This window comes from Podarcis pityusensis (genome assembly GCF_964106645.2).
Source record: "Podarcis pityusensis genome assembly, chromosome: 10".
NCBI lineage: Eukaryota > Metazoa > Chordata > Lepidosauria > Squamata > Lacertidae > Podarcis > Podarcis pityusensis.
In genome coordinates this window covers 75,534,459-75,548,542 of record NC_138035.1, presented here as the reverse complement: position 1 = coordinate 75,548,542, position 14,084 = coordinate 75,534,459, and the positions used below count along the sequence as shown (strand labels likewise).

The 14,084-nt window shown below is 40.7% G+C and overlaps 1 protein-coding gene across 6 annotated transcripts in view; it reads left to right on the top strand.

Moving 5' to 3' along the window:
• ITPR2 (inositol 1,4,5-trisphosphate receptor type 2) overlaps window positions 1-14,084 on the top strand; it is a 370,362-nt gene that overhangs the window by 138,648 nt on the left and 217,630 nt on the right. The window lies entirely within an intron of this gene.

Genomic DNA, 14,084 nt, shown 5'->3' with positions numbered 1-14,084 from the left:
TGTTTCACTTTTATTTATTTAGAATAATGCCACCATTCAATAAAAGGTTCTCAAGCTGGTTTACACAGTAAAACTGGGCAACGGTTAAAATGTTCCTAAAACACATTTCACCAGAGTTTTGTTTTATGTTTGCACTCTGTAGACTTCACTGGTAAGAAGCTGCTTCATTTTTTAAAAAAAATAGTTTTTATTAAAATTTCAGAAAAAAGAGTTACATAAAAACAAGAAAAACAAAAACAAAAGACAGAAGTAAAAATACAAGAAAAATACAAAATACAAGAAAAATACAAAATACAAAATAAAAGAATAAGAAACACTTAAAAAAAAAAAAGAAATAGGTCAATCTTTCCATGCCTTACATTCGTATCCTTGTTTCCCTGACCTCCTCATACCTCCCTTTTTTGTATTCCAATTCAATTAGTTAATTCAGCAATTTCTTTCCCTCTTTATTTTCTCTTAATCCTTTAACTTAATATTCTATAACTTTAAATTTTCACCTGTTATCAATCCATTTTTACATACACCTTTATAGCATTACTGCTTAAACCACCTAACTTCATTCTAACATCATTCTAACATTCATTAATTTTGCAATATTTCTGTAGATAGTCTTTAAATTTCTTCCAATCTTCTTCCACCAACTCTTCTCCCTGGTCTCGGATTCTGCCAGTCATTTCGGCCAATTCCATGTAGTCCATCACCTTCATCTGCCATTCTTCCAGAGTGGGTAGGTCTTGTGTCTTCCAATACTTTGCAATAAGTATTCTTGCTGCTGTTGTGGCATACATAAAGAAAGTTCTGTCCTTCTTTGACACCAATTGGCCGACTATGCCCAGGAGAAAGGCCTCTGGTTTCTTCAGGAAGGTATATTTAAATACCTTTTTCATTTCATTATAGATCATCTCCCAGAAAGCCTTAATCCTTGGGCACGTCCACCAAAGGTGAAAGAATGTACCTTCAGTTTCCTTACATTTCCAACATTTATTATCGGGCATATGGTAGATTTTTGCAAGCTTGACTGGTGTCATGTACCACCTGTATATCATTTTCATAATATTCTCTCTTAAGGCATTACATGTCGTAAACTTCATACCTGTGGTCCATAACTGTTCCCAGTCAGCCATCATTATATAATGTCCAACATCTTGTGCCCATTTAATCATAGCTGATTTCACCGTTTCATCCTGTGTATTCCATTTCAACAGCAAGTTATACATCTTTGACAAATCCTTAGTTTTGGGTTCTAGCAGTTCTGTTTCTAATTTTGATTTTTCCATCTGGAAGCCAATTTTCTTGTCCAAATTATATGCCTCCATTATCTGATAATAATGAAGCCAGTCTCGCACTTTGTTTTTTAATTTCTCAAAACTCTGCAGTTTCAGTCTATCTCCATCTTGTTCCAAAATTTCCCAATATTTCGGCCATTTGACCTCCATATTGAGCTTTTTCTGAGCTTTCACTTCCATCGGTGACAGCCACCTTGGGGTTTTGTTTTCCAATAAGTCCTTATATCTTATCCAAACGTTAAACAATGCTTTCCTGACAATATGGTTTTTAAATGCTTTATGTGCTTTGACCTTGTCATACCACAAGTATGCATGCCATCCAAATACATTATTAAAACCTTCTAAATCCAAAATGTCTGCGTTTTCAAGAAGCAGCCATTCTTTCAACCAGCAAAAAGCTGCTGATTGATAATAAAGTTTAAGGTCTGGCAGGGCAAATCCACCTCTTTCCTTTGCATCTGTTAGTATTTTAAATTTTATTCTAGGCTTCTTGCCCTGCCAGACAAATCTAGAAATATCTCTCTGCCACTTCTTGAAACAGTCCATTTTGTCCACAATTTGCAATGTTTGAAACAAAAACAACATTCTAGGCAATACATTCATTTTTATCGCAGCAATACGACCCAGCAGTGAAAGCTTCAAATTTGACCAAATTTCTAAATCTTTTTTCACTTCGGCCCAACATTTTTCATAATTGTCTTTAAATAAATTCCCATTTTTTGCTGTCATGTTAATCCCCAGGTATTTCACTTTCTTAACCACTGTTAAACCTGTCTCATTCTGAAACCTCTCTTTCTCCATCACAGTTAAGTTTTTCTCTAAAACCTTAGTTTTTAACTTATTCAGTTTAAATCCTGCAACCTGACCAAATTCTTGAATCAGTTCCAAAACCCTTTTAGTACTAGATTCTGGCTCCTGTAACGTCAAAACTAAGTCATCTGCAAATGCTCTCAACTTGTACTGTTTAGCTCCGACTTGTATACCTTTAACCAGCTGGTCCCTTCTAATCATATTCAGCAGAACCTCCAGGACCGATATAAAAAGCAGTGGGGAGATTGGGCAACCTTGTCGTGTCCCTTTTTCTATCTTAAATTCTTCCATCACCACGTTATTTACAATTAATTTAGCCTTTTGTTCTGAATAAATTGCACTTATACCGTTTTCAAAACCTTGGCCTACCCCCATCCCCTGTAGGTTCTTCTTCATAAAACTCCGAGAAATGTTGTCAAAAGCTTTCTCCACGTCCACAAATATCAAAACTGCCTTAGTGTTTATGTTCACTTGTAATTTTTCTAAAATATTAATTATGTTTCTCACATTATCAGACAGATGTCTACCCGGGAGAAAGCCTGCTTGGTCTTTATGTATCTCTTCCACTAGCACTCTTTTTAGTCTTTTAGCCAAAATATCTGCAAAGATTTTGTAATCCACATTGAGCAATGATATGGGGTGATAGTTCTTAAGCTGAGTCTTTTCAGTCTCTGTTTTCGGTACAAGTGTAATATACGCGTTTCTTTCCACGACTCTGGTGCCCTTTTTCCTCCCATTATTTCGTTACAGACTTCTTTTAAAGGTTGTAGTAGCCATTCTTTTAAAGATCTGTAGTATCTAGAAGTCAATCCATCTGGTCCTGGAGATTTACCTAGTTGCATATTCTGAATGGCACCTTCTACCTCCTGTTCAGTTATTTTATAGTTCAACATTAATTTATTTTCTTGAGAAATTTTTTGTAATCCATTTGTTTTCAAAAATCGGTCTACGTCAATTTCTTTCTGTGGCCCTTGTGTATATAATTGTTTAAAGTACCTCTGGAAACAGTTTCTAATCTCAACTGGGTTCTGTATATCCTTCCTTCCACTTCTAAATTTGTAACAGTATTTAATTTTTGTCTTTTTTCCATTTGCCAAGCTAATAATTTCCCACATTTATTAGCCGACTCAAATGTCTTTTGTCTCATTTGTTTAATTTTCCATTCTATCTCCTGATTCATCATTTTCATGTATTGTACTTGATATAATTTTATTTCTCTCAAGATCTCTTGCGACTTTGGTTTTGCTCTCAATTTCTTTTCACTTTCCTTTATTTTCTCCAATATTTTATCCTTCTTTTCATTTTGGATTCTCTTCTTTAATGTATTCTGTTGTATCAAGAACCCTCTCATAACAGCTTTGCTTGCGTCCCAGATTACTCTTTTTTCAACATTGGTGTTCATATTTATCTCAAAATAGTCTCTCAAGGTTTTTTGGGCCTTCTTAATCACTTCTTCATCTCTAAATAAGGTGTCATTCATCCTCCATCTGAAGGAACCGGTTGGTGTTAGTTTCATTTCCATCTTAACAGCGTTATGGTCGGAGCAAGTTTTTGGGCAGATTTCCACTTTTTTTGTCTTTGGTGCCATTCCTCTAGTTACCCATATTTGGTCAATTCTTGTCCATGTCAGTTTGGCTTCAGAGAAGAAGGTTCCCTCTCTAGCCAAGGGGTTCTTTGTTCTCCAAATATCGACTAAGTCCAAGTTGTCTGTCATCTCAAAAAAGGTTTTCGGTAGTCTACCATCCTTAGTGACTAGCTGTCTATGTGCCTTGTCCATGTGTGTAGATACCACTCCATTCATATCTCCCATCAAAATCACATTATAGTCCAAATAGTCCATCAAGGTCTCATGCAGCTTTTTTAAAAAATCAGATTTTCCCTCGTTTGGTGCATAAACTCCTACTATTAAAAATTTCTCTCCTTGTATTTGAATTTCAATTGCCACAAATCTTCCTTGGTCATCTTTGAAGATAAATTTCGGTAATAGTCTCTCCTTTGCATAAATCACTACACCTCTTTTTTTAACTTTATCCGAAGAAATAAATTCCTGGCCCAGTCTTTTATTAATCAATACTTTCCTGTGTAGCCTTATTACATGTGTTTCCTGTAAACAAATCAAGTCCAATTGTTCTTTTTTTAGTAAATGAAACACAGATTTCCTTTTCTGAGGGGAATTCAAACCGTTACAATTCCAGCTTAGTAGTTGCAGAGCCATGATGTAGTTACTTTACTTTCCTCCAACTGCACCAAGTGCTTGTTCCTGTTCTGTAGGTGGTATCACCTTCTCCAGGCGGTCTCTTAATTCAAAAGGTAGTTTTGGTATGTCTAGAGTTCCTCTTTCTAGTATTCCTGGCTCTTCTCCAGTTTCTTTCTGCAGGTCTTCACCGTGGTCTCTCAAAAATCTTGCTTTGTCATCCTCTGATCTTATTTTTATCTTCCTTCCTTTGAAGCTAAAAGAAAGGCCTTGGGGGACTTCCCACCTAAAGATGATTTTGTTGTTTCTCAGCAGGGCAACCAAATCTCTATAACTGGACCTAAGGTCTAAAAGATATTTCAGGATGTCCTTAAATATCTCCACTTTGACTGATGTATTACCAAAGTCTTCTGGAAGTGCAGACTCAAGATTTTATCTCTCTCCTCTTTTGTTCGGAGGGTGATCAAACAGTCTCTCACCCTGTTCTTCTTCCCTCCTCTTCCAAGCCTAAAAGCACTCACTATCTTGAAGTTATCCTTTTCCAAATCTGGGTTCCAAAAGTCTGCAAGTTCCTGCGTAAGAAAATCAATCAAGTTGTCTTTTTCAAGTTCGGGTACAGCCCTGATTCTTAAATTCGTTTGCTTCTCCTTCAATTCAATCATAGACAGTATTGACCTATGATCTTCCAGTTGCTTGTGTATCGGTGGTAACTTCTCTTCTACAGCAACTGCTATTTCCTTTGCTTCTTCAGCTGTCTTCCGGGTCGAAGTAGATTCCTGTAGTAATTTCTCAATAGTTTCCGTGTTAGTATTTACCTTCTGTCCCAAATTGTTAATGCTTGTGGTATTTTGATCAATTTTATTTGATGCTTCAGCTACTTGTTTACTTAATTTTTCCAAAGATTCATTAATTTTGCCAAGTGCCTGAGCTAAAACATCCTCGGAAGCCATTCCTTTGGGTTTAGATTGTGTCAATGCAGCTCCTGTTGGTAAACCAGGAGGGCCAGATGTTGATGCTCTTCGCTGCAGCCCAACGTCTGTGCGTAACACTCTACCAGACCTTGTTGCCTTTTCCTGAAGCAAATCTATCTTCTCTTTTCCATTTGCCATAACAGTCTAGATAATACTCAAGGTCAATCCCACGATCAGAGTTTGTTATGAAGTGGAAAATTCCCCTGGCCCCGTTGTTATTGTAACAATCTCAAACTTCCTCTAGGGGGACACAGTACCAGGCAACAGTTGTTACTTTAAAATAAATGTCCTTTTTCTTTTAATCCCCCAGCTCACAAAATAGACGACAGTTTTATATTCAGTTATTTTCCAGTTACTTTGAAACCAGGGGAAACCAGCCAGAAATATTGTATCTCGCTTGTATCCGACTTGCGGAGTTAGCTGTCAAAAAGTACTTTTACCAACAGCGCATTTCACAGTACAGCATTCTATTTTTCATTGGCAGTCCGTTCCCAGGTTTAAGCGGTGGATTCTTAGCTTCCATTTCTCTCTTTTTACAGGAAAATACAGTTCAAACCTTTCCCCCCTCCTCTCCTGCAGTCAAGGGGGGAAATCGCTTGTTTTAGATGACAGAATTATAGTCTTTTTCAAGCGTCTTTCAAGGTTTTAGCTTACAAGTTCATTGCTTTCCTCTATTTACAAAGAACGGAAGGCAGACTTCCTGTTTATGCCTCTCCGCTTCGGTATCCAATTACTTCTTTTTTTCTCTCCTTTATTTCCCAAATTAACCTACTCACGGATCGTTGTTTTGTAGTCCAATTGTCACAGGAAAAAGGTAGCGCTCTCCGGTAACGGCTGTGCGGCTACGCTCCACGGAAGAAGCAGTTGGCTCACAGCACCGCGCCGCTTCCCCGCTTCACTCCGGAGCCCGTAATCGGGCTCCTTTGCAAGTTGGGGGGGCGCAAAAGGTGCCCGCCGAGTCCGACGGTCACAGGCTTCACCCGCCTGTGATTTTTGAAGGGTCCCCGCTTCGCCATAGCGGTGCAGACCCGATTCCCGCAGAGCCAGCCCCCTCCGAGTCAGAGGGAATCCGCCATTACTGATGGCGCCACCCCGGAAGTCCCTGGTAAGAAGCTGCTTCAGCCCATTTGCACCACCACAGGGATAGCCTAACTTCTGTTGTCTTTGCTCTGATAACCTCTAGGTTGGATTACACCATGTGTTCTATGTGGGGCTGCTTGCCCCACATGGTGCAGAAGCTTCAGCTGCTGCAGCCAGGTTACTTGCCAGGGCAAGACAATTTGGGCAAGACAGTTTGGGCGATTCTGGCCTGACTGCACTGGCTGCCAGTTAGTTTTTTTTTTTTTTTTTTAATAATATTTATTGAGATTTCAAAAAAACAAAAAATACCAAAAATTACACACAAAAACAAAAAATAGAAAATACAAAAACTTACACACAATAAAAAAAAGATACAAAAGTGAAAAATAAAAATATAAGAAGGTGAAAAATACGGAAGAAAAATAATAGTAAAGAAAAAAAAATTAGACCTCCTCCTCCTCCCTTCCTTTGTATTCTAGTTATTAATTATCCCAGCAAATCCTTTCCATCTTTCTATTATAAAATAAACCTTAAAATTTAAAATTTAGATCTTAACTTTACCAGCTTCTTATATTCATAATGTTCTTTCATAATTCTTTATACATCTTTACTAAAGCCAGGTAATTTCTTCCAACATTTTTCTATCATTCATTTTTCTATCATTCTAACATTCATCAACTTTATAAAACATTCTATTAGTTAAAAAAAGACGAAAAAAGAGAAAGAAGCATATAAACAAGTCCAATCTTAATCCAACGTCCCTTCCTCCTGGTTTCGGGATTTGTCAGTCCTTATTCCTCAATCTAACCCGGTGACCTTATGTCCGAGGCCCTCAAGTCACTTCCATGGCCCTTCCGCAGCTTTTCTTCATATTTGTGGCTGTAGTCACTTGCTCGTAGTAGCTCCAACTTAATAGTGTTTTTAACCCTTCTCATCAATTCAGATCCTTTTCCCTGTTCATCGCTGCATTCCATGTAGTATTTAAGAACATACTTCAAGGGCCCTCCGAAGTTGTGGGCCCCCACAATTCCAAACATGTCGCAGCCTGTTACTGTATTTAAAAAGTCCAGATATCCCAGCATAGGGGGGTCAATCCAGCCCCCCATTTCCAAACCACACCAAACTTTCCCTTCCCATATCTGATTTTTTCCAAGTTCCATTATCAAATCCGAAGGATCAAGCTCCTGTTGAGACTGTTCTGTCAAGCCACACTCCTGATTTAATGCCACAAACCCCTGTTCTGTCAAAACACACTCCTGGTTTGAGTCCTGGATAGACTCCACATATATTCCCACAGTTTGATCAACGCCTTCCACTGCCAGTCTGAGATTTCCAGTCGACTTGGCCATCTGGTTCACCTTATCATGTAGTTCTTCCAGTAGAATATTTGTTTTATTGAGCAGGCAAACCACAACTTCTGAAAACATTGTTGCACTCTCCCACGATTCTTTGTAACAGCTGTCAAGTCCTTGGCATTAGTTACAGTTTCTAAGGCTCCCCCTAGGGAGAAGACTTATATTTGTTTCTGATACATTTCTATGTTACTTAAAATACTTTATCCATTTATATTCCTTTAAAATGCGAAAGGGAACAGTAGAGTCACGAAAATTCTCTTCTTTTAACTATCTGTCACACACAGATACCTTGATTGGTTCACGTCAGTCCTGACTTCCCCGCTCCAGGATCAGGACAAAAATAACTTCCTTTTACTGCTTCAAATAGTCCAAAAAAAATATTCCCAGTTTGAAATGTTGGAATCCACTCTTTTAACAGCAATTTTCAAAGCTCTAGTATAAGTTGTCTTTGCTTTGTTATATTTACAAAAGAACGGAAGGGTGACTTCCTGTTTAGCCCTTACCGCTCCGTACCAAATTCAATCGATTTTTTTTTTTATAGTCCAATTCTGTCCTTTTCACTAGTCTTCATTTAATGTCCCAATTTGTTCAAATTCTGGCTACTCACGGATATTTGTTTTAAAGTCCGAATTGTCCAGGAAAAAAGGCAGCGCTCTCCGGCAACAGCTACGCGGCTTCACTCCACAAAAGAAGCAGACGACTCGCAGCACAGCGCCTTCACTTCCCCGCTCTGTTCCGGAGCCCGTTGCCGGGCTCCTTTGCAGATTGGGGGGGCGCAAACAGTGCCCGCCGAGTCCCAGGGTCACAGGCTTCACCCGCCTGTGGTTTGAAGGGTCCCCGCTGCGCCGAAGCGGTTTTAGACCTGATTTCTGTGGAGCGGTCTCCCTCTGAATTAGAGGGATTCCGCCATTGCCGTTGGCGCCACCTCCGGAAGTCTGGCTGCCAGTTAGTTTCTTGGCACAATTCAAAGTGCTGGTTTTGACTTATAAAGCCTTATGCCTGCAATACTTCAAGGACCACCTTTCCCCATATGAACTGACCCAGACCCTGTGATCATCATCAGGCGAAAACATTCCTCTTCTTCCAGGCCTTTGGCTGATTAAACAATCTATGGCCTTTTAAATTCTCTCCCTCTCTCTCTCTCTCTCTCTCTCTCTGTGTTATTGTTTTATTATTTTTGTATTTTTAAACTGTAAAATGTGCTATGATAAAGGGCAATATATAAACTTAATAAATAAAATAAAATAAGGTATGATGGTTCCTGGAGGGAAGGCATTGCTGAGGGAACAGTGAGTATTAACGTCTCTCCCAAGCACTCTTGCTGACTTGCTGGGCTTTCATTGGCCTCATGAGAATAGAAGAATAGAAGCCCCTGCACCTGTATTACTGAGCACCAGATCCAGGTGGCACAAGATGTTAACATCCAGTAGTGCTGGAACTTCTCTTCACCACACCCAGGTCCTATCAATTGTTAGGGGAGGCTATTGACTCCAGCTCCCATTAGCCACACACACTCAGCATGGCCAACAGAGAGGATGGAAGCTGTAGTGCAGCAGCAGCTGGAGGGCAGGGCTTTTTACAGCCAGAACTTGCTAGAACTTAGTTTCCGCACCTCTCGGTTGGGTGCCATGTGAGGAATTTATGATCTTCAGATCATAAAAGCACACTTTCGCTTTGTGTGCCAGCTCCCTAAAATCAGCCGAGTAATCAGCATTGTGCAGCTGCTTCAAAACATATCAGAGATCAAGTTTCCCACAGAAAGCAATAAAACACTCATGAAAGCAGTAAAGATCAGTCAAGTAATTAGTTTATTTGGCAGGCATTAAAATGCATGACTGTTCCTATTTTAAAGCATCTACTACAGCTGCTAAACTTGAAGTCCAAGCTTTGCTTACTGTAAGGATATCAGGGGGTTACTCGAGAGCAATCAGGGAAATGCCTCCCTGGTCGGCTGTAAAGCCTCGTTTTTGGTGCCAAAAACCCTTCAGCATGCAGAGCGCCACTATTCCGTGGCTCGCTCATTCACTGGCAGAATCCGTGAGTGGCCGGTCCTTAAACCTTCCCCAGCAGACTAGTTTATTGACACCCAATCTGCGCTTCCCCTCTCGGCGCGGAAGCTTACTGCGCAGGGAGGGCGTGGGTAATGGAGGACCTCTCTCCTCCCCGCTTTGCTCAGGCAAGGTGTCTTGGCACCGCCTCGCCTCCTCTGAGCCCTGAAGTTCCTCTCCACTGGAAGCGTGGTTACTCTCCTCCGCTGAGGAGGTGCTGCTTCCCACGATCTTTGGGGGCTCTCTGTAATCCACCCGGCTTTTCCCCTCTCACCCCTGAGCCGATGGCAGTTCCCTGACACTTACCAACTGCAAAACTTCTTTTCTACATCTTGCAGGCTAGGGAGATAATACAGAACTGAACAACAGCTCTCTGTCTCCTGTAGGAACTGAGCGTGTTCAGAAAATGATTCCCATAGAATGTGTTCATCTATAGAAAACATTCCAGCACTTCGCTGCTTCTTAAATCTTTCTATTTCTGGAAATGAAAGAATACACTCTCACTCACTCAACCCAACACACCATTGCCATTCTAAGAGAATGAGGGAGGTGTTTGTGGTGGGTTCTGTCACGTCTTTTTCTAGAAAAACAACACTGCTGGCAATGTCTTTTTCTAAAGAAATAGGTACTGGTACTCACCATGAAGTTGTTTTGGTGCCACACTTTTTAACAAAAAAAAAGACAGGTGCTGGTACTGCGTGGTAGTAGTAGTAGTAGTAGTAATTAACAATTTATAATTTATACCCCCCATCTGGCTGGGTATTAAAAAGCACAATAAAATATCAAACATTAAAAACTTCCCTAAACAGGGCTGCCTTCAGATGTTGTTTATTTCCTTGGCATCTGATAGGACAGCGTTCCACAGGGCGGGCACCACTACCAAGGTCCTCTGCCTGGTTACCTGTAACCTCACTTCTTGCAGGGAGGGAACCAGCAGAAGAGGTCCTTGGAGGAGGACCTCAGTGTCTGGGCTGAACGATGGGGGTGGAGATGCTCCTTCAGGTATACTGGGCATAAATGTTTCCATTATTTACTAAACTTTCCCTTTCTTAACATGCAAATAGTTTCTTATGACTTTGTGTTAATGGTTTATTCATATTGTTACTTTAACTTCCCTTCTGAGAATTGCTAGATGTTGTAGGGTGACTGTTGTTATATTTACAACTCTTGTTAGATAACAGCTGAAATGCAGAGTTCATTGTCCTCAGTGTCCAGGCTGAACAAAGGGGGTGGAGATGCTCCTTTGGGTATACTGGGCCGAGGCTGTTTAGGGCTTTAAAGGTCAGCACCAACACTTTGAATTGTGCTCGGAAACATACTGGGAGCCAAACTAGGTCTTTCAGGACTGGTGTTATGTGGCCTCGGTGGCCACACCCAGTCACCAGTCTAGCTGCCGCATTCTGGATTAATTGTAGTTTCCGGGTCACCTTCAAAGGTAGAGCACATTGCAGTAGTCCAAGTGGGAGATAACCAGAGCATGGACCACTCTGGTAAGACAGTCTGTGGGCAGGGAGGGTCTCAACTTGCATACCAGATTGACCTGCGCCTCCATGGACAGCTGCGAGTCCAAAGTGACTTACTCAGTCATAAATCTCATGGGGTGACCTTGAGGTGAGCCACAGCCTCTTAACCTACCTCACAGGGTCTTTTTAGGGATTAACTGAGAAGGGGGGGGGTCAGCCATGTACTCGTTGGAGAAAAAGGTGGGAGATAAATGCAATAAACAAGCTCTTCTGTAGGGGCAAGATGGAGATGTTGGTTGCCAACCTGGCATCCAGAGATCTCCATGTGGTCACAATTGGACCCGTGCCAGACACAAAACACGCCTGGCACCTAACACCTATTGTGCCCTAAGCTACCCCGGGCAGACACAGGGTAGCTACCCATAAACCCAACCCTTTAATTTTTTTTTTTTTAAGATATTTATTAAAGTTTCAGATAAAAAGAAACACATCAATAAAAACAAGAATTTAAAAATAAAAAGAGAAATACACAATACACAATACAGAAAGAAAAGAAAAAAGAAAAAACAGTTAAAAACAATTCCATCTTTTCATCACTACTTTTGAATTTACTTATTTTCTGGACCTCCTCATACCTCCCTCTTTTGTATTCCAATTCAGTTTGTTTGTCCAGCAATTCCTTTCCCTCCTTTTTAATCCCAATCCTTAATCTCAATATAATATAACATTAAATTTTTACCTATTAATAGCCAATTTTCCATTCTTTTAACCTTTTTAATCCTGATCCTTAATCTTGATCTGTATATAACTTTAAAGCCTGTACAGCTAGAAACCACTTAATTTCAATCCATCATCGCTCTAACTTTATTTAATTTTGCAATATTTCTGTAGGTAATCTTTAAATTTCTTCCAATCTTCTTCCACCGACTCTTCTCCCTGGTCACGGATTCTGCCAGTCATTTCCGCCAATTCCATATAGTCCATCAGTTTCATCTGCCATTCCTCCAGTGTGGGTAGCTCTTGTGTCTTCCAATACTTTGCAATGAGTATTCTTGCTGCTGTTGTTGCATACATAAAGAAAGTTCTATCCTTTTTTAACACCGTTTGGCCGACTATGCCCAGGAGAAAGGCCTCTGGTTTCTTCAAGAAGGTATATTTAAATACCTTTTTTAATTCATTATATATCATTTCCCAGAAAGCCTTAATCTTTGTAAACCCAACCCTTTAAAACTAGAAGGAAGAGGTGAGTTGGGTTGTCATACGTCTAGAACTTCCCAGACACAGCCGGTATTCAGCCCCCTTAAGGGGCGTATGAGTGGCAGTTTCTAAAATGTCTGAGGAAATCTGGACGTACGGCAGGCCATGTTGGGGGTGTAGATTAAAAAAGCTCAACAACTTTTGTGGATGGATTCACACTTTTGTGTCCGGATTTTCATGGCAACCCTTGAGGTGAGTAACCTCTACAGTGCTGACCTTTGTGAAACAGAGCATGCTGCTATGCTGGGCTGAAGCAGGGAGAAGGAACAACTCAATCTCTCTGCAAGAGAATGCTATATAGAGCTAGCATGCCAAGTTTGGGAGCAGTATGTTTCTTTTACAAAGAGAATAAGCAACTGCTTTTCAGTTGGTATGGATGTACCGTATTTTTCGCTCTATAACACGCACCAGACCATAACACGCATGTAGTTTTTAGAGGAGGAAAACAAGAAAAAAAATATTCTAAACGAAACAGTGGATATATGATTTTTGTGGTTCATGCTGTGGCCACAGACATGTGATCTGACAGTGAGTTTGGAGTAGCCCAATGCAAAAATCCTGAGGATCCATGTGGATCCATTCTTTGTAACCGCGTTTTTGCACCACTGCGGCCCCAGGCAACAGTGGGTGCGTGATTTTTTTGGTGCAAGATGTAGCCATGGACATGCTATGTGATCTGACGGTGAATTTGGGGTGACCCAGTGCAAAAATCCTGAGGATCCATGTGGATCCATGCTTTGTAACCACGTTTTAATTGGGGAAGGAAGGAAAAGCACTCAAGGGACAAGGAACACGCGTGGGGTGTGTGGAGAAGGATGCTTCTAATAATGCAGGAGAGGAGTTTAAGGGGAGAAGGAACACGCGTGAGGTGGGTGGAGAAGGATGCTGCTAATAATGAAGAAGAGGGGTATAAGGGGAGAAGGCTCCTCTCCCCTCCCGCTTTGCTCCTTTAAAGAAGCAGGCTCTCTGTCCCTTTCTCCTCCCCACTCTGCGGCTCTTCTCCCGCTTTGCTGTTTCAAAGCAGATCCCCTCCGCCACCCGCAGGCATTCGCTCCATAACACGCACAGACATTTCCCCTTACTTTCTAGGAGGAAAAAAGTGAGTGTTATGGTGCAAAAAATACGGTAAATATTCCCAGCAGAATGCAAATAGTTTCTGGTCCCTTCCCTAGAAGGATATGATGAGGGAGTGTCTATCACATGACATAAGGCTAGAAGATATGCAGCTGTATGTCACAACTCTGTTGATGGTGTGATTATCTTTCTATAACTGCATCTCTGGAATACCCTTTGGTACCCTTTGTGCACCACTGTCTTCCATGTGCACCACTGTCTTTTTCTGTATTTCTGCTCCAACTGACTAGAATGATGCTCAGTTCTCATTGGGCTGTTTTAGGGGTTTTTGTCACCACAGTTTTATTTTCTTAGCCTTCCTTCTTTCCTTCCTTCTGCAAACCTTGGGTTCCTTCTTACATGCATGTTAGGTTCCAATATTATTGACACTTATCACCTGACTTTCCTATTAGAGGGAGAGATACTTAGTGCTAAATACTGGATAATGGTTACTGTAACTGTATGGGATTTCAGGGAGAAATGCCAGATTTCAGACAATACAGTGGT